Genomic DNA, 24,956 nt, shown 5'->3' with positions numbered 1-24,956 from the left:
TTTCCCTTGCCCAAAGCGCAAGAAGATAATATGGAAACATGCATCTACATAATATACACTACTTACTTTACCGTTTTGGGAACAGTTAAAAACAAACAAAAGAAAAGAAAAACATTTACCTAAGTACTGTACTTATGGGTTAATAGAGAATACTGTATATATGTAGAAGAAAAGCGAGCACGTAGGCGCATTTAAATTCATGTCGTAAATAAAACTAAATATATTACCATCTAAAAATAAACGCAAGAAAGTAAATAAAACAAAACCTGTTTGAAGAACAGTCGTAAACTACTGTTAGTGAAAAACATGTTAAGCCTAAAATTGGAAGTAAGTAAGTCAGCTAGGCAACTTTGCTATTCCGCCAATCCAACTATTTCTTCCATTTTTATTAACAATTAATATGCATTGCTTATTATATATATACATATATTGCAACGTCTGATTATAATTAATTATTCAACGGATTATGCAACAAAGTGAGATGTAAGGAAAGATAGTAAATAATCAGTCGAAATCGTTTTACCGTACCGTCTTTCTTTAAATCTTTTTACAATTGCCGAGTGTTTGCTACCGACTGTAGAAAGGATTTTGTAAAATGCGAAAAAGCAAGATTCCATAAAAATACATACCAAAAAATTTTCACATCTTACTCTTGCGGAAAATGGAATGAGAGTCACTTTTATATTTATTACCTTTGAAACCCTTCGCAACGAGTCCATCCCATCCCTATTTGTTAACAATTGACAATCACTGTCACAAAATCCGAACACTATTTGTATATATATCTATTGTATATATCTTTGAGACATCGATGAAATAAAAAAAAAATTGCCCGTCACGCGCGTTCTGTTGCGCTCCTGTGGCCTATCATCTCGATTCTTGATTCAAGTCCACAGTTCATGAATTCGTCAGTCAGCGAGCGATTGCCGCGTGGTGCAGATGTGTCGCGTGTCGAAATCGATATACTTTCCCGCGTTTTCGATTGTCATATTTTAAAAACTTTTCTCGATTAGTGTTGTGCTTTCGTGTAACAATGACTAGTTTCAGTGTTACTAATATGTGTTGTTAATATAACATTTGTGTTTGTGCTAGCAGTTGTGAAGTTTGTAGTTATTCACAATAGAGGATTTTCAAGTTGAATGTCATTTTTTTTCCATCCGTGAGTACGAATCTCCTTGTACTGTTATTTCTCTTGATTTTACTCCTATTTATACGTCATTAATGACCTTGTTCAACACGAGTTCATTTCCGAATACTTTTGATGCGTTAAGCTATACGATATCTATGATTGGATTATGTGTACTTTATAAGGTATTTACACAACCTGATTACACTTATCAGTGATTTCGAACCGGATATAATCAAAGGGCAAAATTACATTTCAAATACCGGCTCACATTAGGGAATTTTCATCAGTTATTTTATAAATTGTCTATTACTTATTAAGTTAAATTAGAAGCATTTTCGTTTTTAATACGTTTTGGTAATTTTCACTACCTTTGCACGTTGAAAAGGAAACTGAGTAGAATGTCGGTACACATGAATATAAACCCAACGTCGGATGATTTAATTTTTACATTTCTTTTTTTTCATTTCATTCATTCATTCATTCAGTCTTTTTTTTTGTGTATAATTGAGTGAGTCTGGGTTGTAGTTACCACGCGAACCCGATGCGGAATGAGAACTTCAATCACATCATTAAATTGCTTTGCAGATGTGTGCAGTTTTCCTCACGATGTTGCCCTTCGCCGGAAAGCTAATGTTCATATTAAATTCAAATTAAATTCCGAGAAACTCAAGCTGGATTCGAACCCACGACTATCTGTTTGAGAGGCAGTAGATCAAACCATTAGGCTACCTATTAGAGCTATTAGAGCTCGTGCAATATATGTAGCTATGTATGATACGATTTGACACGAGTCACAGCTCAAAATGTACAGTGGTAAACTGAACAAACGTTGACCTAAAAATTTGCCTAATGTCATTTACTACAACAGTTTCTCTCCAACTCGTAAAATATACAACCGGCCACGTTATTCCAGCCACCTTGCATTTTAAATAGTTTTTTTATAATATCAAGTGACGGAACGAACAAGTCGTGCGCCTGATGGTAAGCTACACGCCTGTCCATAATAGTTGCAGTACCGAGCTTTAAATCGCAAAGATCTGAGGGGCACTGCCACTGCGCCCGTCACCCTGAGACATATGTCTCAGATCTGACAAGACACATGTGCCTGTAATTTCACCAGCACCCTTCTAAACAGGAACGCAGTAATGCTAACATTACTGCTTGGTGGCAGAATTAGGTAAGGTGGCAGTACTTTCCTGGAAGAACTCTCTCACAAGGACCTCTATTGCTGCTAAATATTAGTATTATATGCCCAGCTTAATAAAAAATCTTTGATTTATAAAAAATATTAATGCTGGTATTACTAAACGTCATTTCCGTAAGTCCTCGTTTCGGATGAAGAATTTGGATGTGTAAAACCGGGGAAATTATTAAGCGATGTATTTCTAATAAATAATGAAAACTTGAGATGTGGGGAATTTGTGGGGAATATGAACTTTGCTCTCCCCAAATTTGGGGATTTTAACCGTGATTTTTCGGAATTTTGAACAATTGGCATTGGCAACGCTGATTGTATCGAATGATGTGACTTAATATCCAAGGTTCACCACCTCCACCAGATCTTTTAATATTATTTACTTTATCCATTTTGTAGAACTCTTACAACGTCCTATAGAGTAAAAACTCTAATCGTAGTATTATTTTAAATAAAATCTACTGAAGACGCGCTATAATGTGTTTGTCATAAGTACAAACACTACAGAATATCTATAAATTAAATATATCTAGAATAAACTTAAGAACACTAGTTTTTAGAGTATTAATAAACTTTACTGGATGTGTATAGAACAATTGTACTAAAAATAATCAGGTGTTCTACAGATGAACTTAAATAAGGACTATAGGAGCAAATCTTAAGAGAGATTACACTTAATTAAGTTGTTTGGTATTAAGAATGTTTTAAAAATTTTGACATGAGTGAAATAAGTGTATAAGAACAATTTCTTTTTTCTAAAACCATTTATAGAGAACTATTATCTAAATCTATAAATCTATACCATATTAAGACTGTCTATAGATATAACAATTTTAAGGCCTATAAAGTGTGCTCCTTGGGCGCCTTTCGATCCGAGAACGTTATCCAATCGAACGATTCGGTTAAAATATCGAAGAGTTCTGAATCGGGGTCCTGAACACATTCCATCACAAAATATTTTTTGCAAAATGTTTCTGTCCTAAAGTTTCTTTCACCATGCGCATTAAAGTATTATTATTAAAAGCAATCCATATTTATAAATAGTAAAACAAATAGTACAACTTTTTTATAAAAAAACCGACCACAAAAGTTTGTGGAATTAATCTATTTGCCCGTTTTATTGAAATCGTTTACCGGAAAAAGCGCGAAACCGGATTCATCCCTTAGTTTGCCATCCTTATTGGTGGAATATTTTCTTCAAATTTAATTGACTTTAAAAACTTTTAGGTACCCTCTTTCCAACAAAAAAGAATCATCAAAATCCGTTCACAGTTCAAGTTCAGCTGTTAGTAATAATTAAAAAAAATACAGTGGAATTGATAATCTCCTCCTTTTTTGAAGTCGGTTAAAAATCATCTTAACGTCATTATTACACACACACTTCTACATTATTCTACTTACTACATTAGTTATAAAACATGCTTGAGTATCGGACGTTTAAAACCGTGTTAGGTTAGTGTTATCAGAGTTTTTCTTGAATCCAATGAACAGACGAATACTATATTCCGTAACCAGTCACAATTACAAACGGAATTGTCAATGCGATAGTGATGTAACAGAGTCGCTGACATTGGCTGCTTTAATTATTTTCCATGGTAACATATCACGTTATTTGTTAGCCGTCACGATTTAACAAGTAAGTAAAATGTATGGCTTTGTAGGAAGACGCTTTAAATTTTCCGTCGACTATACCCACTTGCCGTGCACGTCCACGACTTATTAAAAATGAAAGTGTCGTCCTACAATCCCATACGTTTTACTTACTTGCTAAAACGTGACGGTAAAAATATAGTAACGTTATAGTTACCGTGGAAAATTATAAAAGCCACAACTACGTAGTGGCACCTATTTAATAATTCATTGTTGTGAGTATTCCTTTTTGCAGTATTTCTCGAAGTGCTTAAGGTAATGAAAAGTAAATAGTTTGACGACCGCGGTGGCCTAACAGTTTACATTGTGGGCGCTGGATGCGGAGGTCCCGGGTTCGATTCCCGTCAGGACCAAATTGGGAAATGAACTTTTCTAAATGGGTTTGGTCTGAGTGTTCTGGGAAGTGCCCAGATTTCCGCGGCTCTGGTACTCATAGTACAGGGAATTCCCCAGTTTGAGACCAGGCAAATGGTGTGGTTGTCTGGCACATATTATTATTATCGGTTTGATAAAAATTAACATGATAAAAATGTTAATTTTTATGTTAATAAATATTATTTCGATACCTCCAACGAACTCTACGCCAACTTTATTTTTTTGGTCATTTTCTGTTCTTTTTGTAAACAATGATATTTATTTACTTATATTTTGCTCCCCGAATTTTGTGAAAATAAACGTAAAACAAAATTCGAAAAAAAAAACGGATAACAATTTTGTGACAATGAACAAAATAAAAACGAACATGTCCAAAAATTAAGTTGGCGCGTTAGTGTTCTTTGGAGGTATCTATTAGTGCTAGCCCTTGTAGCTATAAATAATTTATTTATCTATTTATTCACGGAAAACCACCAGCTACAAAATACTTAATAAAAATATACAGTCAATTCCAACCAACAATCAAACATAAGCACTGAATAAGCAGCACGTGTTAACAACAAGCGCTTAACATAAGGGAAACTCAAAACCTGAGTCAAAATCATGAATTACTCAATAAAATTAAGTAAAGTGTGTGCGAGTTTACGCTTTAACGCATTAACATTACAATTGAGTTTATCAACATCTAGATCATGAATGCTCAGCATACTATCCAAACTCTTGCCAGCTTTAGAAAGAAAACTATTTTGTCTATTGTAAGTTCTCGCTAATGGAAACAGGACGATAGTAACAGGATTATAGTGTCCACTAACTAACTTTACCGTTTATGATGTTGAGAATAATATACAATATCAAAAATTTGTCGGCGAGAGGTAGTAGACCCTTACGATGTGGTATTAGAATAAATTGTAAGACTCACTCATAGCACACGAGTTTAATAATTACACAAATCGTAACTTTACAAAAACGAAAAGGTGTGGCAGTTAATGCGGTGTGATGTATTGTAGTGTTGCGTGTGCTTTATTTTGGTGTTGTCTTCCGCTAAGTTTATTCATATTGTTAGTTTTTATAGCTATTCAAAAGTAATATTAAATCACAACGAAGTTAACATAATTGTCCCACCTTTATTTTTTCAAAGTATACTACAAACAATATAATCATTTTTTGCAAAGAAAAATATATATTCAAACGTTTTGATAAGGACAACAATTGAAGCGCGACGGAACGATATCCGTAAAGGAACAGTGAAACGACCTCGAAAATACGAGGAATTAATTTACAGTACGTAGTCAATGAGTATAAAAAGGCGTTCTATGATGTCTACTTTGACAGCCATCCGAGCACGTAATATTTTGATTGTGTGATTGATACTGAATGTTAGCGGTTGAATCGATTGTATTCATCTTTAGCAAAATTTTAGTGTAAATAAATAATTGAAATGGATTTGCCTTTTGCGTTACATCTTAATTTGTAAATATCACTTCGACGGTCCAAGGGAATAAAGCCTTAATGACATGTTGTGCCATACTTTTATTTATTTCATAAGTCGAATCAGAGTCTTGTGAATTTATTTCACGCGTCCACGTACAAAACTTTCAGAATTATTTCAGTTGACATCTTATTTTATTCAGAGAATAGTGGACACAATAACGTTTTAAAATATTACCGATGACATAGTTGTTGAGGATGTTACAATACAATACAATACAAAATGTTTTATTTCTCTCAAAAAGGTTTACAAAATGCAGATTTGTAACGTTTCATGTTAAATATGAAGCACCTTAGTGAGACCTGGAGTCTGTACTAGGTTGGGGACCTGTGTTACAAATCACCAGGCTCACACCCTTTTGACAAGTTTATCAGAAAAGTAACACTAATAAAATTTAACAAAAATAATGAAAATTAAAGAGTGAAATAAAATTGATAGCTAATTGGAAAATAAAACAAATAGAAAAAATAAAAAAATCTCTGTGTTTGTGTGTGTTAAAAATTATAACCGGTTCTTTCTGTTACCGGTTCTTTATGTGATTGATTCACATTCAGTTTTTTATTACTTTGAAGCGTACAGTGAAATTAAAAATGGAATTATAATTGAAAACAATGGCCAAAAAGATTGTTACGTAGAGAATTTTTCTGTGAATATGTATACTATATAAAGCTAATAATAACATGTTTTCAGCATTCAAGTGAATCAAAAGACAGTGAATTACAAAAACCGCTATCACCACAACCACTAGGTTGGAATTTTTTTTTTTTTTGGTACTAACCAGCATAGCAGCAAAAAAAAAGAAAATATGGAGAGTTTGTGTAGGTCCCCAATACGTCTCCGACTTGCATATTACTTGTAAAGTTTATTTATTTTGTTATATCATTATTCTTGTGCTATGAAGCATTCTTATAACAAAAATCTTGTTGGTTGCATTAAGAAGTATCCAATCTACATTTAAGATACATGTACATTATAGACACATACATTAAAAAGTAGAAAACATTCTTAGATAGATACAGATATTCAGAAAAGCTAAGATATATCTATGATTGTCTAAATAATATTAGTGTCTTATTGTAACTTTGTTTAAAATAAAATAAATTGACAAGTGATCAACTTGAATTTTCAGACTAAACTTATACAATAAGGATTTTGATCAGTATAGAAAATTTAGGTAATAAAAAAAAATCTAATTTGCACTTCTCATTCAAAAGAAATTAAAAGCCTGCCACTTGTATTTAAAGTAAGTTATTCAAATGTTGAAATTTTCACTGCATAAACAACACTCAACTACAAATATGTGCCATATTTGCATGCGATTTTTCTTTAATAAAGAGTGACTGAAATTACTGAATTCTTAATAAATAATAATTATAATATCAGCACATTATTCTTGATGTAGATTAATGTCATAATTATGAAATTAAAATCAATGCACATCTTTTTGCCAAAGAGATCTTGGTTGCCATTTTCTTAACTGCTGTGTTTAGCCAGCAACAGTTTTATAAGAATAATATAAAAATTATGGAGACCATTGCCAGTGTCAGTTTCATAATTCAAAAATCTTATGTAAATTGTAACAGTATGTGAAATCTATCAATATCACATAATTTTTCTCTTACATGACAGTCCTTTTTTTATTAAATGATAGCTTTACAATGTCGAATTTTTAAAGAAGGTACCAACATTTAACAGTCCAAAGGTAAAAACGTGTGATTCAAGTAATTGTTATTTAGATCATGGAGTAAATAAAATACTTATTAATTAATAATACTTTTATTTCTCACTTATAGCAAATAGCACTTGAAATTGTCAGAACTAACATAAGATACTACTCACTCACGAGATACATTTAACCAGTGTTTCCAGTCAGACCAGTCTGACCAATGGGATTTTTTAATAATGAATGATTAGTAATGTTTAATCAATTTTATGAAATCAATAACGCATTTGGTCACATTTATAATATTCATTTTATCATAGGCGCACACATAGATATTTCTCTTCTAATTACGCAGAAGCTGTATAAAGTTTTCATTTCACTATACCTTTCATCTTACTTCATAGCCTTTTTAAGCTGAGTTACAAATATTTTTACATTACAATTTTACGTTGCATTTTAAATTTTTACATTATAAGTATGTATTAATTATTGTATAATGTATTAACTGCTTCCGTGGCCGAACGGTTACCATGCCGGACTGCCACGCAGAGGTCCTAGGTTCGATTCCCGGGCCGGGAGAAATATTTGTATGGCCTACATTTATTTCTATCGTGAGTTTGGGTGTAATTTGTGTTTGTCTATGTATGTGTCCATGGCACCCGCGACACAGGGTTTCCCTAGTGCGGGGCTATGATGAGTGTGTGCGTAATTGTTAAAAAAAAAAAAAAAAAAAAAAAAATTCAGCGTGCCTCTTGGCATAGGTCTCATCCAGACCTTTCCAGTGCTAGCTACTCTTCTTCAACATAGTCCTGCTGTTAGCTTCAGCTCATCCTCCCATCTTTGATGTTGACACTCTCTATTACGTTTTCCATCACGTGGGTGCCAAGTGGTGACTACTTTGCTCCATTTTTCCGGCCCACGTAACAGCTATTTAGTTTTAAATCTATATAAATGTTTCAACATTTGAACGATTTTTACTCTTCTTATTTCTGCTACATTAAGCTTATTTTAAGTAAATGTATTCCATAATCATTACAATTTCGACTTTTGGCAATTTACGAGATTCAGCTTTTATAAAGTTCATGATTCCGTCGGTCATATAACTGCACTAAATTAAACAAGAAGAAACGAAAACGCGTGCGAAAATAGTAGGACGATAAAACCCCAATACTTTAAAGAAATACCAGAGAACAAAAAGTAACTTTATACATCATCTATAGGTTAGAATTTCGTTTTTGACATTTTGAGAGATGTCAATTTACTTTTTTAAATATTCCCTGCCGCAAAGGTTAATATTGCTTGCAAAATTTTCAAAAAATCATAACAAGGCAAATAAACTATAAAATGATAAAATAGTCAAATTAGTGTCTTAAAATCATTGACTTACAAATAAATGGACGACGGGTCTAATACAAAAACCACGAAAAAAATGTCCCAAGTCAACCTATTCGAAATTTAAATTGTTATGTTATCGCAGTATCGCGCTGTCCGTAGAACAAATGAAGACTAAAGCGGAGTGTCGCGCTCTGTATACGATTTTAGCGCCTTACAAGTGCGGACACTTTTTAGCGCGGACCCGACGTCCATATAATTGTAAGTCAATGCTTAAAATAGACTATATTTTCAAAAAAAAAAAAAAAATAGGTATAGGTAAAAAATTGTGAACAATGCCCATTGCTATCTGATTAGTTGTCCGGCCCAACCGGTTTTATATATATAACTGTAGTTATTGTCTCTTTCATTTCTACAAACAGACATGAACAAATCGTAATATAATGTATTTTTGATTATTCAAAGTTGTTTCTCTTTGCATGGGAAAATTTGTTAAGTAGATTTAATTTAGTTAGTTTTTGAAGTAAATATCTGATTTTATTGTCATATTTCGCCTTTCGCTCGTTAGAACTATTTTTATCACAAATGTTGAAAAGCCATGTCTAAGAACTTAGTAGCTTTACTGTTGAAGATCGGTTGCATGAATGAACGACTTGTAATCAGAAAAGGCCACGAAATACGACAAATGGGATGTTTACAAATGAAGACGTGACTCGAAACGCATATAACACGTTCAGAGGAAATTTATTTTCCATACAAAATTCTATACGATGTTAAAGATCTAATAGAAAAAATTGAGAGACGAACTGGAACGTACTTACTCCATCAATGTCAGCGAGTAAGATTATTTTTGTAACGCCTCTTATTTAATTTTGTTTGGAATTGAGGCTGACGAGCACAAAAGGGCATAAATCGACTGTGCTAAAAGAAAAATCGTGTATATTTAGGTTCTGTCAGCTAAAAGTAAAAGCTAATTTCCTTCACCTACAATTACCAGTCACAGTAAATCGAAGAATTTTTTTAGAATGTATAAATTCTAATTCAGATCGTGTGTGAACCACACGCCATCTTTGTTATTCAGTCCTATTGTACGTCATTTATTTACTTTTGACCTGTTTGTTGACCCGTTCCGTTTTAAAATCTTGCTAATATTTAAATGGACTTATTATATTGAGTGTGGGTGGACGAATTTTGCCTTAATTAATCGAAAGTAAAAATTGTTTTAAAGTTTTATTTTCGTTTGATTCCATTCCATTGATTTTTTATTTAGTTATTGTTTGGGTGTAAGCGCGTTGGTGCATTGTATCTGATTCGTATTCGAATCCGAGAAAATACGAATGTCGCTTGTACACCTAGAGCACACCCCGGACACTCCACACAACAGTCGAAAATTATGTACCTACTACTACTACATACAGCAAGGCGCTATCTGCACACGCGCAAATGTGTGTGTGAAGTGGCAGGGTTACCTATCACTTGCTCGTACTATTTCTTACGTTACGTGGTCAGAGCGGAAATCTGTTATCTATAATTCTATTATAGAATCCTAATAATGACACATGTTCATTACGTATTGATATATCGATATATAATATTATATTTTTCATTAATTCACTAACTGGAATAATATTGAATATTTATTTTAAAAATATATTAAAAGCACTTAAAATGTTATATTTTGGTCAGGTACCTTTAAGTAAGGTAACCAAAGTATTTGAAATTGCGTGTCCAAGTTTATCATTACCTAGTTAATAATTAGGTATACTCACTACCTAATATTACAAATTCGAGAACACTTCTCTAGCTCACGAAGTTATGGCGTCTTATTATATTGATATAATACATCTGTATTGTATAGGGCTCTGTACTAAAGAAAACAATAACTGAATGAGTCTCAAATATAAGTTTTGTTACTTATTTCGTTTCATCTTTCAAAAAACGAAAGAAACCCTCTTTTTATCCCGTTTTGATGATTATACATAGCTGTACACTGCACAATTCACGACCATTATAAATAGTGACGTAAAAGTATTAACGTACAAATATAGTAATGAAAAAATGAAAGCTATATTCAAATATCAAAGCCATTTTCTAGCGAAAACGGCTCGCCGACAGCCTTGTTCTCGTTCAGTCAATGTGACTGTCAATGTGTGGAGCGCGGTGCGTTATCTAAAGTTAGGGAGGGGCGCAGAGTGTTTGTTCTCATTACTTATTTGTTCTCTGCCTAGAAATAAAATGATCTCTGTGACATTTCGGACCGTCATTTCTCGGATTAGGAACTGATCCGAATCGGATAGTGCGCCAATGTTCCAAATCTCGTGTTTACTTAAAAAAGTTGTTTCTATTCAAAGTCACAATTAATTGTAGGTAATAAACAACTATTGCTTTATCGTTTCTGGAAATCTAAATTACTGTGCAGTAGAATATAATACTTTAAATTACCTACATCGAAGCCAAAGAGTGAAATTCACAATTACACATTTTTCCACATTGTTTTTATAAAAGTTAGTTATAATTATTTTATAAATATAACCTTAAAAATGATGTAATTTGAACGATAATGGCACCGCATTACAATTTTACTACCAAATACTTAAACGTTCCCTTCAAAGTTTCCCTACTCAACTTTAAGAACGTATATTATACATACATATACTGTATACTCGTATACTGGTAAGCAACAAATTGTTAAGCCCTTATGTAGTTCGAGGTAACATGGAGGTCAAGGGGTATCGAAATTACTTGCTTTTTTGCAAGATGAAACTTTTTGTGGGTCAAAATTGACTTTAATTTTTTTCTGATACTCTACAGAGGTAACATAACGTATACATAATACTCGTATACTAATATGGCCTCTTGCTCGGCCTTATTTATCTTTGATAAATTATTAAATACTCAAAATTTTCTTATATTTTAATTTCATGTAATGTTTATCTCTTGGCATCCAAAGTCACATTACACAATTTACGACCGGAATTACAGGGCCATTCCTCAACCGATATGGATGAAATTTGAAATTAGCATTACAAATGACAACCTCGGTGACCTGGTGGTTTGCATTGTGAGCGCTGGATTAGGAGATCCCGAATTTGGAAAATGAACTTTTCTAAATTAGTTCAGGTCTGAGTGTTCTGGATAGTGCCCCAGAGTGAATTCCGTTGCTCTGTTGCTCCTAGTACAGGGATTTCCCTAGGTTTGAGGTAATTGGTGTAGTTGTCTGAAGATCGGGCATAGTTAGTATTAAATACAATTCGACAAGTCATGACAAAGGCAAAATTTTTAATTTCGAGATGTGACCTGAACTACTTGAGATCAAAGTTTACCATGTTAAGTCTATAGAAAAAGTCAAATCGTAAATATGCAAAACTTCGAAAAAAGAAAAATAGAAAGACTGCAGAGCTTCGGCATAGAGCCGACATTCCGCGTAGTTAATTTAATTATTTGCAGAAACGTTCTTCGTTCGTCTTTTGTTCTTTGAATTTAATATATTTTTAAATAGAATTCTTTATTTTAGGAGCTAGACTCTTATCGGTGGGGCAATGACCAACCATCTCTGTTCAGCGCCCTAACTTTTATTTCCTGATACGGCACAATATTTTTTTTCCCTTATATGCTCTAAATAACTTAGCTTCGATCTTTCTTTGCATTTCATTCATTCGATCTTCCCTTATATAGAGTTTTATAAAACTTCCGCGACGTATCTGATTCCCAAACATCTTTTCCCTTCTGTTTTCCATTGTACTTAATAAGCTTCCCTTTCCTGCACTGTTCTTAACGATTCTTCTCTTGCACCACATCTCAAACACTTCCAACCGCTCTCTGTCTCTCTGTGTTATTAATCATTATCTATGTCTCACTACCATACAATGCAATACTCCAAATATACAATATAAATAAAAGCCTACTGCGACTCTTGAAACCATTAAAGCACATCCGGAGTGATTGGTTATCAAACTACCTAAGTAACTAAAGTTAGTTATTTCCAATGGTATGGTTACAAAAAATAAATATTTGGTATATTGATATCATAAAAAATGTTTGGCTTTATGATTGGGTTATAGGTATTGGGTTTTGGGTTGTTTGAAGTTGTTAGCAATTTTGTTTTGTCAATGTTAATTTTCAGTCCCACTTTCACACACCGTTGCAGTGCCACTTGGAGGTTTAAATCGCAAAGACCTGAGAGGCACTGCCACTGCGTCCGTCACGCTGAGACAGAAGTTGACAAGTCTCATGTACCTGTAATTTCACTAGCACCCTTATCCTTCCAAATCCGAACGCAATAATGTTCACATTACTGCTTACCGGCAAAAATAGTAAGGTGACAGTACTTCCCTGGACGAACTCTTTCACAAGGAGCTGCATACTGCTACTATTATTTATGTGTATTTCAGTTTAAATGGAATAATCTGTCCTGTATTTTATCGAAGCAAAACATGAGACAGAATATTACTTATTGATTGAAAGTTAATGGATTTTTTATTGTAAGATAAATATTTGTGCGTATTTCTTCGTATTGCTGAAATGAAAACGCTTACCTATTCCCCTTGTATATTCAGGATAAATGGTATGGAATGAAATTGGTAGTAATGGATACTTCACGTTTTAAAAGTTTTAGATGAAATATTAAGTACCTACACAGAAATTCACACATGCTTTTACAGTAAAGTTCCGAGTATATCAGCGCCAGTGACAGGCAAGTAATAAATACGCTCTCGTCTGTAACGGGTTCGCTAAGGCGTTTTGCTTTTATGCGATCATTAGACTAACAAATGGAAGTCTTTACCGTGTTCTATATTTACTGAACAATATCACCTGGAAATATCCAAGATAGCCGTCTTGTACCTTTTCGTAGTATGTAGTATTATAGTGTATGGCACGTCATTACCCACACATCCCTGGCAGTATAGGGTTGTCACTATATTATGTTAGATGTACCTGTATAGATTGTAAAAAAAATAAGGTGCTTATCACAGTATTCACGTACGAAATTGAAATAACATTTGCCAAATGCAGTACTCATACACAGTGCTTAAATAGGACAATATGGGGGAAATCTGAAACCATAGAAGATACAAGGAAACTGTCTTAGGAACCTTTGAGACATTTTTTGTGAAAACAATTTTGGTGTGAACACAAAACAAAAATGAACACAATTGACCAATTTTTTTTACTGCTTATCGACTCAGTTTTATGAAAGGATTATGTATGATTATCATTGTGTGAGACAAAATCGGGACAGCAGAAGTTGTTCTAATATCATAAAATATTTTTTTAAACATAATGAATATAATTACTAATGTTTTTTTTAATGTAAATAGACTCAGTTTCTTATAAGCATTATTTCATTGTATAGGAAAAAAAACGAGGACGGCAGAAGTTGGTCAAATTAAAAAAAAAATCATTCAAAATTTGTATTTTTATACCAGCATCGCGGATTATTATCACGAATGAGAAGAGTATGATTATACATAACAATAGGTACATTTATAAATAAAAAGTTATTAATTTGACACAACAAATGTTTTAAATATTTTAAACATCGGGCGAATGCTTCTATTTTATAATGATTGTCGCATGCGGCCCGCGTGCACACATACAAGCCACTCGCTACGTTTATATGGAGTTATGCTTCTTTTATTATACTATAGTAATACTGATATTCTGTCGCAGCTACATTGTCCTCGTTAATGTCGTGTCGCTGTTGCCAGAGAGCTCGGAGCCCGACTTTTAAGTACGTGTAAGTACTTAAGTTATTTAAAGTTGACGCTTAAAAGTTATGAGACAATTTTTCGGTCTGGTTTTAGTAAAGTGAAAATATTTGCTTTAGAATACTGAATTAGATTGCAGTGGCTAGTGGCGGATATTTAAACAAGGTTTGTAGCAAACGCAACAATGCAAAGTATTTTCCGTACAATACTTATTTAGCAAGTTTCGCTGCTTCTCAACAATATGTTCTCTAAACCGAAATAGTTTTTTTAACAGATCGGAACATATATTGTATATTCAAGGAAGCAATGTAATATAGATGTATAACGCATAGAGTTATTGTATTGTGTTTTGCCTCCTCAAAACGTTATTTTGTATACTAAAAATTTCAGATTTTGTTTTCACTTCTAAATGCTCAATCATAGAAATTCAGAATTCCCCGGGGTGGAGATCTGGTTACCTGAGATACAGGTTTTCCTAGTTCAGGGAACAGCCTCGACAATCGATCAATAAAAGATTTGTACTTTGATATTACGTAAAGTATTTATATTTACGTGCACTGTTTGTGGAGACAATAAAATTATTATTTTTTTTTACTTATTTTTTCTATATTTTTGATGTGTTTACCAGTTACTATAGTAATCAATTTTTTTCCCTAATATTTTTTTTTCCAGATTAATACCCCCCATTCACTCTATGTACATTACTTGACGTTTAAGTAAATTTTCTTTGTTTATTACGTAACTGTAAGTGCTAAATTTTGTTGTAGTTAAGACGTTGTGGAGAATCGCGTGTCATATCACGCACAGGCACATTTAGGGGAACACTTGTAAAATCCTCAAAATAATGCATTATTTCTACAAACGTCCGGTCGGTTATTTTACATTTTTGTTTTAGATGTAATTTGAAAATAAAAAAAAATGTTGATTGTCCTTTTTTTCTTTCTTTACTTTCAATTTCGTACTAATACAAGGTCAAGGGGTTCGAGGTTGATTTTGCATTCTTGTAGTTTTCGCAAACTCAAGTTGAAAAAGTTTTTTATTTATTAAAGTTTGACAGAATGAATGTTAAACTGTTAATTTTTCAATTTACAACTGTATCTGCTTTGTCACAAAATATTGGTAAAACAGGAAATGCAATCTCAATTCGACTGTATGTTTTTTTTTGTATGTATGTTCCGCGATAACTCGGCCATTTGTGAACCGGTTTTGATGATTATATATATGTGTATATTTTGATGGAACGAGAGTACCTCAGAAATGGTCCCATTTAAATTTGAAGAAAATATTCGACCTTTAAGGGTGGTAAACTAGGGGATGAATGACTTTTGAGGTCGGTTTATTTAGTACTCTGTACTGAGGTTTGGTTATTTTCAAACAAACTGTCGTTTTAGGCCTTTACAGGTTCCATGGTTACGGCTATATGTAAGAATAGCGAAAAACTAAGAACTCGACATATAGATAAAATGTTTTTTGTTTCGATTTTTTCAATAAAGTTTGACTAAGATTGTCCAGTCGATGTTGATTTAATTGGTACTTTATGTCTAATTATTATTTATTTTTAAACTTATTTCTATTATTTTCATACTACATTTTTCCTTTTTTTGTTTCGTTCGTGTTATACAAGCCCATCGTTAGAGTCAAAGACGCTAAATATGATGATTTGGACGCAACTAGAAAAAATACTATTTAAAATATTTTTCTTTTTCAGACAATTGAACAAGTCAATGAAGTAAAAAAAGTAAAGTAAAGTGAGACTTATCTTATTTTTAACTGCCTTCAAAATAGGAGGAGGTTCTAAATCTGACTGTATTTTTGTGTGTGTATGTCATACACAAAAATAAATTTGGAAACACCTTTCCATGATTCTTTTTTGTTGGAAAGTGCATATCTCATTAGTGGTTCCATTCGAACTTGAAGAAAATGTTTATTGGATTTTACCTACATTTCTTCTATCAATTTTTTTTTCTGTTTGCGACACCTACCCTACATGAAGTTACCTACTTACGGACAGGCAAGAACTAAAACATTCCGTATATTTTTTTCAATTTAGAATCTTTATCTGGTGCTGTATGTATTGGCCAAGAAATAATAATGTATTTAATTTAATACGCTATTTTTAGCGTATACAAGTTGAAATACAGTAGTTAATAAAGAGGTTATCATTTAGGGCTATCGCGTAACTATTCATTATAATGATAAAGGTACAAGTAACATGCCGACACGTTGTAGTAATAAGTATGTAACTAAATAATCAGTTATTAATTTTCTGTTTTATTGCCGGTTGTGAGAGAGGTGATTGTATAGTGTCAGTGAGATGCTTGCATTTAACATGTAGCGATTTTGCAATCAAATAATCACTGTAAACCTTTGTTACATTGTTAAAATGTTTTATTTACGAGTTGTCATCTTGGACTGTTATTACCTATAGGGTGTTCCAAATGAGTAGATAAATGTCTACGTATAGATACAAGGTGTGACATGGAGTAGTTAAAACCAACAGATGTTATTTAATTACTTTTTTCGAATGCTAGATTGTAGAGAAATAATTTGAATATCTTGACAGACATTATGTATAATTGAACACTGTATGAAAGCTACGTATAAAAGAACACCTCTGGCCATGGGACCTGTAAAATCCCAATACATAGATTTGTTTGTAAAAAACAAATTTACGTGATTTAGAAAATAGTTTTATTTTCTATGTGTAACAATAGTGAAAACCTAAGGACGTTTGTATAGTAGTTTAATATGAATAACCTAATTTTATAAATAAGTGGAACGATTTATCTTGATTCTTCCATCAAAACGTAGGAAACGTACTTTATAATTTTAATAGCCTGTAGCAATTAACCCTTCGTGACACCGCGATTAGTACCATGCGCGCAAAATGAAGAGGGTTTGATTCCTGGTAGGGCCAGTTAAAGAATGATATTTTGCTAAATTGGTTTTGATCCAAGAATTCTTATGTACTCCGCTGTTAATACTAATGCTATTTTATTCATACTTAGGGAATTTCCTAGTTTGAGACCGAATGGTTCAAATTGAAAAATATCGTTATTCCATAGGTAAGTCAATTAAATTTTAAATAGATATTTATTTTATAAATAAATATATTATATTTAGAACATTTACGTATTCCAACAAATATTGTATACATAAATCGAGAAAAATTATGAAATATCTGAAATAAATTCGAAATATTACTTATGTTAATATTTAATTATAAATATCTCTTACGATATTATAAATTTGAATATGAATTTTTTTATACCTAGCGTAACGCCTGTTCATAACAGTTGCATTGACATTCCGAACTTTATTTAAATGTAAACGGATAATTGGTTGTCTGACTATCAATTTAAGTCTGTAACAAAATCGGACCTCATATTTTTAAGACCTCGGTGGCCCGACAGTTAACACTGTGGATGCTAGATGTCGAGATCTGAGACTAGGTAGGACCAATAGGGAAATAAGGTTTTTTAAATTAGTCCTTGTTCTCCTTTTCAATTGTTATTTCTTAGTTTGAGATTAGGTAATTTGTGTGGTAGTCTGGCAAAATTACTATTTTATTATTATTATTATTAAGTGTAGTTTTGAGAATCAATAAATTGTATTTTTATATCAATAACCACTTTCTTCAGTATATAAATAACACTTCGATCCCATTAGGAACTAGCGGATGGAAGGCAATTACGTCAATACGTCATTCGTAACAAAAGCTTTGCGTGTATCTTTGGCACAAAAACATAAATAAGAAAGTGTTCGCGCCTCATTTGTTCCCTCGAACCCCTAAATTTAGTTCATTCGTAACTAAGAGGGGTTACACATGACGACTTATAGCAGAAAGCGCGTGATTCACGAACACGCGTTTGTATCGCTACACTTGCGATTTATAGACGATTGCATCGATGCAAACGCACGTCTGCGTCCATACAAACGCGTGAATGCATTTTTTTTTATAAAAAATAAGTGCGCATTTGACCTCCATCTCACCTGATGAAAAGTGACGATGAGGTCGAGGATGTAGCATGCACACCTAAATAATACCTATTCACTCTCGCCTTAAAAAGGTCCAAGTTACAGCGTTCGGGGAACGAGTCTGCAGGCTGGGAATTCCACTCCCTAGCCGGATCATTCTCAAAATTGGTGTCAAAAAAATGAAAAAAAAAAAAATTATTCCTTTTTATTTTTTTTAAGTAAGGATGGTAAATATTACGTAAAAATAGCGGTTTCGTTAGTTTCGTCAAGCTAAAAGACCTTCAGAAGTAGCTGAAAAGGAGAGTTAAAATCACGGTCGTGACATTACAGACATGGGAGTGACGTGTGTATGTGTGTTCAAACGTTTTTAAAAGTTGTTTGTAACAAACAAAAGTTATTTTTATTTTTATATTGGCTACTAGGTCCAACTCTCGCAATACGTAGAACACTAACAATCTGGTTGGTAATTAAATGAGTCAACGCTTTTTTCTAAGTGCGCGTAAATTACACACGTCAAATAGGTAGTGAAGGATGTCTTTTAAGTTGTCTAGTCTGCTGTGGTTCTGTTCACCTAAAAGCCTTTTGGCACGCCTTTCTAGTGAATCCAGAGTAGATACTTAGCAGAACCATTCAATAGGTGACAGCAGTACTCCATACGAGACCGGACTTGTGCTTCGTACAGTTGAAACAACTGTCCCAGGGTGAAGTCCCTATCTACCGACCCGAGAGATAGGGTATTCCGGAGAGACTACGCGCTCCCCGGCAAGATCAGCGTACAGCAGGCGTCCGGGCCGAGCCCTCCGATAGTGATATGCCTTCACGGGTGTCTAAGGTGGACCCGGACTTGGGTATGGACTTGCTAGGGTTTGTGGTAAGCTGCAGAGACGGACATGTTCGTCTGCCCCGGTGGCGTGTGGCCGGGGCGTCTGTCTCGTACGCAGCTAGCGCGTCTTAGTAGCGGTCTAGACGAGGACGTAAGTAGAGGAGACGCACGGGGCCCGTGAGTTGCCCTATAAGTCGGAAGCCATGTCCAAACATGGTCGTACGTCAAACGGCATCTCCGGCACTAGCCCGCAGAGCTAGTTAGTAGAGATAGAGCTAGATATCCTCCGGTCCCTCCAGCTGTTTAGGTTGTTCGGAACTGGAGCGACGCCATTTTTCGGCGTCGGGAAGTGAGGGTACCTTACAGCTCCGCCACCAATGAGAAAGAAGATTTGATAGTGGACTTTAGAGTCGACGGCTTAAGTGGCTACCGTTAGTTGTGCAATGCGCGACGGGAAGTGAGCGTGCTCACAACTCCGGTGCCTATCTGGAAAATAGGGAGGGTACTGTACGCGCACCCGGGGCTGCTCACACTAGGCACTAGCCTCTGGAGAACCGGATGAAGCACCGTGCTTCGGATCCCGCTAGCCTCCAGAACCGAGTGCTCAGTATGGCAGTATAAGCTACTACTCATCGTTAGACGCTATGCAACTGTTCAGACCCGACCTCCTAGTGGCAACTCCCGAACACGAGCCGGAACACGAATGAACCATTTGGCGACTCGACTGCGTCGGGAGGATGGTTACCAATCACGGCCGAAGCCTATCACCGCTAGTTGTTACTCTTTAGTACCGCCCAGGGGTCACTTGCAGGGTCTCGAGGGTAAACCTACGGAAGCGAGCAACATCAACCACCAAAATTTGCAGATTGCATCGATGCAATCGCCTATGAATCCCAAGTGTAGCGATGCAATCGCGCGTTTGATTCGATGCAGTCTCGCGTTTGCATCGCTGCTTAAAATCGCGCGCGTGTATAAAGGTAGGCGATTAGCGACTGCATCGCGTATGCATCGCCGCTAAAAGTAGCCATGTGTAACCGCTCTTAGTAAATGAAAATCATAAATTCAAGTCGGGGAGTTCTAAATAATAAATGGGACATATGTACGAGGGTGCCGTATACACGTACACAGGTACATGAAATGCGCTATTCCGGTACTGCTGAAGTAAGGGCTATGCTTTTATTAATAAACTGACTCCACACAGCTCGTGTATATCCAATTATAGAGCCTGGATTGCGTGACTGTGGACAAACATGCGCCGTTCTTGAAAAAAAAAATATACAAAAATGAATGCAGGATTTACGCCTTCTGTCGTAAGCTGTCATCTGGGTGTAATTTTCATTGCACATACATCTAGTTAAAAAAAATGTATCAGGTAAGTGTAAAAACGTTGAGTAAAAAAGTGAAATCGGTAATGAATTTCTAATATTCAACTGAGTAATAAAAGAACTTGATTACTTATAAATTGGGTCGGAGTGTCCTTGGTTTATATCGATAGGTTCAACAATGACGGCTTTCTTTATAATATCGTGGTTTTGAATGTTACTTTATAATATAAGTAATCTGAAAATTATTATTCTCATATAGCCACCAGCTAAATGATATGTGGTTGATATCACGTACGTTTTTAACGGTTTTGTGAGTTTTCCAAAATTTGCTATTATTACTATGGGGTATCGGAGAAATTTATTGTAATATGAATAATTTTAGAATTACTTTACAATGTGACGAGTCTGAAAGTTTCTTGATAATAAGAGAAATCTGAAAAAAAAAAGAGGATCTTGATAATTAGGTACCTACTTTATAATGTGACAAATTCAAAATTCCTTTATAATACGAGTATTCTGAGAATCACTTTATAGTAACGTGAAATGTGAAAAAATAAAAACTTTATAATATGAGGATTCTGAGAATTAATTTGTAATTTGAAGAATTTGAAAATAGCTCGGCGAATTACTTTATGATAAATATGAGAATGAGTTTGGAAACCGTAATTATTGATTTTAGTTCAATTTGAAAATGTTAATTATTATTTATTATACTAAATTATTATTGAGGCTACACTTCGGTTTACATTTACCATATATTCGATTTCCCACTATACAGTCACCGGTATGGTATAACATTTTTACTTGGCTTGTACGTATAAAAAATAAAAAAGAAGTAAATAAATGCTTAGCTCAGGAGATGCACAGCAATGTAAACTAATTAGAGAGCGAGTAGAGTTAGGTACTTGAGGGTAAGAGTAAATATTTTCCTCCCCTTACTCACCATATTCTCCGTTGCGTGGAATCTGGAATGCCGAAGATGATTAAATCTCTTAACACCTACAGATCCATTTACTTTAAGCACGTTTTATCGAAGTATTTAGAGGGCCAATCAGAGTGAAAGCTTTTAGTAATGTGATTTCATGATGAATTTTTAAACCGACTTCAAAAAAGGATTAGGTTCTCATTTTGACTGTATGTTTTTTTCTTTTTTTATATGTATGGCACGCGATAACTAATTTTTTGAACCGATTTTGATGATTCTTTTTTGTTGGAAAGAGGATACTTCAGAAGTGGCCATTTAAATCTACACTACAAACTAGGAGATGAATGACTTTTGAGGTCGGTTTTTTTAGTACTCTAAACTGAGACTATTGTTTAGTGCATTTTTCTGATATGATGAAAACCGAAATAAATAAATAACGCACACACTCAACATAGCCCCGCACTAGGGAAACCCTGTGTCGCGGGTGCCATGGACACACACATAGACAACCACAAATTACACCCAAACTCACGAGAGAAATAATTGTAGGCCATACAACTATTTCTCTCGGCCCGGGAATCGAACCTGGGACCTCTGCGTGGCAGTCCGGCATGGTAACCGTTCGGCCACGGAGGCAGTTATTATTATATATTATTATTAAATAAAAAAATAATTTTCTGTTATTTGTTACTTTATTGAATGTCACAATTTTTATAATAATTAATAATATACAAAGACCGAACACTAGTTATGTTCCAGTAGAGTTCCTTGTGAAATTCTTCGTTCAGGGAAGTACTGCCATTCTAATTAGTTCTACCGCCACACGATAATAGGAGCATTATTGCGTTCTGGTTTTGACGGCTAAGGGCGCTGGTGAAATTACATTCACATGGGACCTGTCAACGTGTCTCAGGTGAAGGGCGCCGTGGCAGTGCTTCTCAGATCTTTGCGATTAAAGGCTCTGAGTGGCAACTGCTATGGACAGACGTGTCGCTTACCACCAGGCGCATGATTTGTTTTTTCTGTGACTTGGTATCATAAATAAGATAGGAACATATAGCTACATCTCTCCAGCTCGCCGCTCACATACGTAACCCGTGGTGGTGAACAACCTTAATGTTCACTGAACTTTGGCGCGCGTTGATATTTATTCTTTAAGTCTATGAAATCTCTACATGTAAAGTAACTGATTTAAAACGCTCCTGTATCACAACCACAAAACTCTTTATTCAGTGTGTAGATTGTGTTTATTGATTTATAGTCGTAAAAGAAAGATGAAAAATATCCAAACGCCGATACTAACCGTAGCACCTTCAATCTACATTGGGCCGACCATCACACCGCTTGTGCTCTGGGTAAGCGAAGTCTATTGACAACGTACAAAACCGAGATAAATAATTAAATGTCTGTTTGGACAGGAATTCTAAACTCGATTTCAGTATACCTTGTTTTGAAAAGCTACAAAACAATGGCCGCTAGAGCTCGCCATGAAGTGAACTTTCGCTAAAGATTATGATTCGAAATATGCGATTGATAAGAATATAAGAATATCGGGTACATGATTAACCCTTCATCATCATCATCAGTTTACGCATACACTACTGGAGATAAGCCTCTTCTTGAGTACTCCAACTCGGGAGAGTACTCTGCTGCCCGCATCCAGCTGCTGCAGCTAGCCGGCTACTTTTCTCAGGTCGTATGTCCATCTTGTCGCAGGGCTTCCTACAGTACGTTTATTGTCACGTGATTGTCACTTTAGAATAAGTCTATACTCCACCGGCTATCAGCCCTCCTGCAGACATGTCCGTTGCACTGCCACTTAAGCCCACTAATTTTGCGAAATATATCGGTCACTTTAGTTTTATTACGATTAACCCTTCAAGTGCTCCAATTAATAATGTGCCAGGCAATCACATCTATTACCTTGTCTCAATCTAGAAAATTTTGATTTATAAGTACCAATGCAACGGAATTCACTACAGGGCATTACACAGAACACCCAGACTAGACAAATTCATTACCCAAATTGGTTACTGGGACTGGAATCATGTAGCGGCGTACCGTACCGCACCGTACAAACCAATAGACCACGGAGGTCGTTAAATCCCTATTTAAATGGGCACATTGTTTTCTGAAGGTCTCATTTACGCCTAATTATACATCTAAACAGAATTAGAGGTTACACCTGAACATTGCTTAATTAGCTAGATTCAAAACTTGCTAATTTATTGTAGTACCAACTGTAACTTGGAAGTTTTCCATGTGTATATTTATGACATTATAATCCGATTTCGATGATTCTTTTTTGTTGGAAAGGGGGACCTCAGTAGCGGTCCCATCAAATTTGAAGAAAATATTCCACCTCTCAGAGTGGTTACACACGGCGAGTTGTAGCAGCGATGCAAACGCCAGTTTGTTAAACGCGCGATTGCATAAAGTATAAAGTTTTTGTTTCACTTGTGACGTTCGTACCTTTTATTATTAAAATAAAACCACGAAGTCAACATACAATTTTATATTAATTTAATTAGGGTCGTTGATACTATGCCTATGTCCAGAGTTTGCCGTCGCAGACCGGTACTTTCCTGCTGTTAGTCACAGGACCGCGAAGGGCGGCCAACGGGCACGAGGGCAGGAACGGCGTCGAGATGGTGGGCGAATATTGTGCTTGTCCTCCGGTAAAATATCGGGTAACGGAGCACCCTGCGAATCAATTCACAGTCTCAGAATTCTGCTTCTGTTTCCTCCGCCAACATTGTGAACACCCTGCATTTTTGACTATGGCACTACGTAGGAAGTGACCGGGTAGCAGTTTAGCGTGTTTTGTGTTCACAAGCAGAGCGGAGTTACAAAGCTTAATAATAATGCACTAGAAAGCGATGACTAGTTTAAATACTACTAATATATATGCATACTGTCGAAAGACTAGAAGATGTACAATATAAACTTATGTGATTGGATTGCAGCACAAATGAAATGATGATTAATATTATAATATTCATAAAGCAGGAATAAATGTACATATTTAAATAATGATTTGCAATTTACTAATAATTACGGCTAAGCTACCTACTACACAATAAGATTGAATAACGTTCAACACTTACCAAAACTGGGTGTGGAATGTCACGTTAAACTTTTTGAAATATAGACCCCGAAATACGTCAGGACTCAAATCAAGTTATATAAGGATGTCCGCAGCACTGGTGTATATAATAAGTATATAATTTCTTCGCCGAGCACGTAAGACGACACAACTATATATTCAATTGCGAACGCAACACGGGAATCTCTTTCGATTACGGTGGCGGACTGACTGGCGGCCGGCCAGGCGAGGGCCTAGAATGTTCCATACCGGTTCCGC

The 24,956-nt window shown here is 34.8% G+C and overlaps 1 protein-coding gene across 2 annotated transcripts in view; it reads left to right on the top strand.

The window, feature by feature from the left end:
- The first annotated feature begins 931 nt into the window (after window positions 1-931).
- Window positions 932-24,956, top strand: part of LOC113229256 (angiotensin-converting enzyme-like protein Ace3) — a 267,907-nt gene continuing 243,882 nt past the window's right edge. For both annotated transcript variants that reach the window (XM_026462790.1, XM_026462789.1), the window contains exon 1: window positions 932-1,159. The gene's annotated coding sequence lies outside the window, so the exon portion shown is untranslated. The remainder of the gene's footprint in view (window positions 1,160-24,956) is intronic.

This window comes from Hyposmocoma kahamanoa, unplaced genomic scaffold (assembly GCF_003589595.1).
Source record: "Hyposmocoma kahamanoa isolate Upper Pololo Valley unplaced genomic scaffold, ASM358959v1 296, whole genome shotgun sequence".
NCBI lineage: Eukaryota > Metazoa > Arthropoda > Insecta > Lepidoptera > Cosmopterigidae > Hyposmocoma > Hyposmocoma kahamanoa.
This window is presented reverse-complemented; position numbering and strand designations above follow the sequence as displayed.